Genomic DNA, 5,112 nt, shown 5'->3' on the forward strand with positions numbered 1-5,112 from the left:
TACACAAGCGGACGGATCTCCAGACTCGATTCTCCGACGATCGGGGAAGAGCAGCGGCGATCGCCCCTGCTCCTCCCCTGGCCTGACTCCCGCTGTGACTGAATACAGCGGGAGCGAGCGTCCGGCGGTGCGCGCGCCGCCGAGAAGGTGGAATATCTGCCGACGTAGTACTACATCATCAGACGTTATCGAGCCACACTGCCGCAGTAGTGTCCATGTAAGCAGACGTAAAGTGGTTAATGGTAGGAGGGGTTTGAAGGGGTGGTTACATAAAACAGAACATGCAAGAGTCCCACAGACATATATAAACCTCAGCACAATTATTTAAAAATAAAACTCTTCCATTGTGTCTGATTTTGTGTACATTGAAAATAAATGGAGAGCTAACACTTCATCTGAGCCGACCATAAAGGATTATTTCACCTTTTAGCTAAGAATAATAAATGGTAATTTTTTAGCAGGTAAGAAATTGTACATTTACTTTTTTTTTTGTTTTAGGATCCTTTAAAGCATTGCACTGAGATTAGCAGATCCCGGGTACCATTCCGCTCTCCTTCACACTGGCAGTTTAAAAAAAAAAAAAAAAAAATCGGTTGGCAGCTAACAGGTGAGGAGAGAGAGTTGGGGGAGGGGAGACTTGGCTCCCTGTGTACAGCTCCAATATTTACAGTTTGTTTCTCTTGATTTAAAAATCTGCAGATTTCTGTTTACAAGACAAAAGCCAGCAATGTCCATGGCAACCCCTATACATGTGTACATATGGGGGAGGGGTGACCTGTCATCAATGGGGTGGAAGGATCCAATGAAAGGCTGTCAGTTATTTTGTATCTATAAATATCCACAACACTTACCAATCCCGGTGTCGGTATTTCGGGGAGGTCCATTGGCTTTACGGCCGGAACCAATACATCTGAGAACGGCTCTGGCGCAGCCGCGCACAAAAGCCCGAGCCCTCTTCATTTTGGGGGGCTTGTTGGTTGGGGTATCTGCAGGATGGTCACTGATACCTTCTTCCATAGCTGCTCTTCCTATGGGGGGTTTCTCTTTGGTGTTTTTCAGAGAAAAAAGCTGTTTACATTTAAATTGGTTCATTATTAAGAATAATGAAACACGCTTTAAACGTACAACAATGAAATCGCAATGAAATTGAATTCAAATGAAATCAAATCCAATGAAATCGCAAGAAATATCTCAGCAGAGATAAAGACAGGTCTTCACTGGTCAGCGTCAACACTTGTCTCAGTGATTTCCCGCTCCTGCGGCTCCTTATATAGGCTATGGCTCCTCCCACTGGTCATGTGACTTTTTTTTTTTTTATCAAAAAAAATAACTGACGATTTTTCTTAAAGGAGCCTCGTCCTTTTTTGTGAGCTGTGTGAATTCAGGCTGTAGGCTCAGTATACGGATCTAATAGGGATACTGCTCCTTTAATAACATGTTTTTCTGGAAGTGACAGTTATTTTCACTGACATTTAACCCTTACAGTCCCATGGCTGAAATAAAGATCTGTATTCCTATGATAAGACGGTGAATGGAGTCTTATAAATCCTCCCAGAGATCAAATCTTCCCATTTATTTCATTATTCTTACAAACTAATTAATTTTCCACCTTTAACCCTTTACCTGCTAAACCATTTTTTTCCTTTCAGCTTTTAACCCTCGCAGTACCAAACTATATATTTCATTTTTTAAACCTTTAACTGAAAACCAATGCTGTCCCCCTTTCGTTTATTAACCCTTTCACTGCCAAACCAAAATAACCCCCTCCACACACACTTTAACCCTTTCACTGCCAAATCTTTTTTTTTTTTTTTTTTTTTCTTTTTTTTTTTTCTTCTTCATTTTTTGCCCATATGCTAAAATATAAATAAAGGAAAACATTTTTATTTTTATTTTTGGATGGAGTGGAGAGGGATTAGAACACCTGTTAGGTTTTTATCGCTGTGTGCGCCCCCTTTAGGGATATTCACCCTCTTTGTGTTTCATGTTTACCATTATCACCAAAAGTGAAATGAAATTCCAATATTTGGGTTGTCAACAGAAGCAGAATTAGAGGGGAAATCTTCCAATGGGGACACTAGTTCTGGTGACACTCTGGGATTATGTCACTTTGGGGGATTTCTCTAACTTCTGTTTTTAGCTATAGGACAGGAAGTGAAGGGAAATCTCCCCAATGGGGACACAGATGGCAAAGAAAACCTGGCAGAGGTTCTATCCCTCCCTTACTCTATTCTAAATGGGGAAAAATTGTTTGTCTTTAGTTCTATTTTAACTTTTCACTTGTATGTGGGGGGTGATGGGGAGTCTGAAAGAGGGTGCAGCATATTACACATGGGGCTCAGCGGGGGTGGAGTGTCTGCAGACACGAGCAACTGCTACTTTCAGAGAGGGGGAGGAGAGATCGCTCAGATAGTAATTTTAAGGGTCATTTTAACCCTTTCACTTTTGGACATTTATTTATATATTTTCATTTTTCCAATGTGCTAATTTCTCATTCTTGCCTTCCAAGCATTCCATAGTTTGTGAAGTGAGGAAGGCCCCGCCCAGTCACACCTCTGACATACACCTTGATGGGAAACGCCCATTTTTTCAAGTGTTTTTTTTTTTTTTTTACCCAACAAGCACAGAGCAGTCTATTGATTTAATTGGGCCACCCTATGTGCGACAAACATGGCAAAGTAGCGCATGGCGTGTTCCGAGTCACTTTTTTTATTGTTCTCGATCAATTGTTCGCAGCGATTTCTCACATGTGTGGTTTGAATACCGTTTACATATGTGGGCACGACTTGCATATGCGTTCTCTTCTGCGTGCGAGCACTGAGGGATCCGGGCACTAAAGGTGTTTTTTTTTTATTATTTATTTTATTATTTATTTTACACGGTCTCTTTCATTTTTGTCACTTTTATTCCTATTACAAGGAATGTAGACGTCCCTTGTTATAGAATATAGAATATAAGCAGTGGCGGCTGGCACCACCCCCCCTATCCATGCGTCCGGCCCCCTAATCTACATGCGGGGCGTCGGACACATGGACTTTAATGGGGCTTTCTTTTTTTTTTAGCCATGTGATTAGAGCCAGAGGCTTTAACAGGCTAAAAAAAAAAGCCATTTCCTGATTGGCCAAAAGGAGAAGCCATGCAATTGGGCATGGAGGAGGAGGGAGGAGACGCAGAAGACAGGGGGAAGATGCCGAAGCCGCCGCCTGCTGCTGCAGATATCCAGGCAGGGTGAGTGAGTGGGGGGGGGGTGCCCCTTATTATATGGTAAGGGTCACGCTGATGGGCACATTTTATGTTAAGGGGCACTCTAATGGGCATATTTTATGTTAAGAGCAATGCTGATGAACACTTTTGTTTTCCCCATCAGAGTAGCCCCTAACATAAAATGTGCCCATCAGCGTGCCCCCTATTTTATGTTAAGGGTCACGCTGATGGGCATAATTAATGCTAAGGGTCACGCTGATGGGCATATTTTATGCTAAGGGTCACACCGATGGGAACATTTTATGTTAAGAGCAACGCTGATTGACACGTTTTATTTTGCCCATCAGCAGCGTGCCCCCTAACATAAAATGTGCCCCTTATTATATGGTAAGGGTCACGCTGATGGGCATATTTTATGTTAAGTGCAACGCTGATGAACACTTTTGTTTTGCCCATCTCTCTGAGTCATAGCAAAGACTTGAGATTCTGACCTCGGCCCAAAGAAGATTTTAGAGGCCAGACCTCCTTGAATTTTAATTCATTACCCCTGGCCTAGGCCATCTTTATGTAGAGCAACAATTCTTTTTTCAGATCCTCAGAGAGTTCTTTGCCATGAGGTGCCATGTTGAACTTCCAGTGACCAGTATGAGAGAGTGAGAGCGATAACACCAAATTTAACACACCTGTTCCCCATTCACACCTGAGTATCACTAACGAGTCACATGATACCGGGGAGGGAAAATGGCAAATTGAGCCCAATTTGGACATTTTCTTCTAGGGGTGTACTCACTTTTGTTGCCAGCGGTTTAGACATTAATGGCTGTGTGTTGAGTTATTTTGAGGGGACAGCAAATTTACACTGTTATACAAGCTGTACACTCACTACTTTACATTGTAGCAAAGTGTCATTTCTTCAGTGTTGTATCATGAAAAGATATAATAAAATATTTACAAAAATGTGAGGGGTGTACTTACTTATGTGAGATACTGTATAAACCTCAGCACAATTATTTAAAAAATAAAAATAAAACTCTTCCATTGTGTCTGATTTTGTGTACATTGAAAATTAATGGAGAGCTAACACTTCATCTGAGCCAACCATAAAGGATTATTTCACCTTTTAGCTAAGAATAATAAATGGTAATTTTTTAGCAGGTAAGAAATCGTACATTTACTTTTTTGTTTTAGGATCCTGTAAAGCATTGCACTGAGATAAGCAGATCCCGGGTACCATGCCGCTCTCCTTCACACTGGCAGTTTAAAAAAAAAAAAAAAAAAAAATCGGTTGGCAGCTAACAGGTGAGGAGAGAGAGTTGGGGGAGGGGAGACTTGGCTCCCTGTGTACAGCTCCAAGATTTACAGTTTGTTTCTCTTGATTTAAAAATCTGCAGATTTCTGTTTACAAGACAAAAGCCAGCAATGTCCATGGCAATCCCTATACATGTGTACATATGGGGGGAGGGGTGACCTGTCATCAATGGGGTGGAAGGATCCAATGAAAGGGTGTCAGTTATTTTGTATCTATAAATATCCACAACACTTACCAATCCCGGTGTCGGTATTTCGGGGAGGTCCATTGGCTTTACGGCCGGAACCAATACATCTGAGAACGGCTCTGGCGCAGCCGCGCACAAAAGCCCGAGCCCTCTTCATTTTGGGGGGCTTCTTGGTTGGGGTATCTGCAGGATGGTCACTGATACCTTCTTCCATAGCTGCTCTTCCTATGGGGGGTTTCTCTTTGGTGTTTTTCAGAGAAAAAAGCTGTTTACATTTAAATTGGTTCATTATTAAGAATAATGAAACACGCTTTAAACGTACAACAATGAAATCGCAATGAAATTGAATTCAAATGAAATCAAATCCAATGAAATCGCAAGAAATATCTCAGCAGAGATAAAGACAGGTCTT

This window comes from Pelophylax lessonae (assembly GCF_965119305.1).
Source record: "Pelophylax lessonae genome assembly, chromosome: 4".
Lineage (NCBI taxonomy): Eukaryota > Metazoa > Chordata > Amphibia > Anura > Ranidae > Pelophylax > Pelophylax lessonae.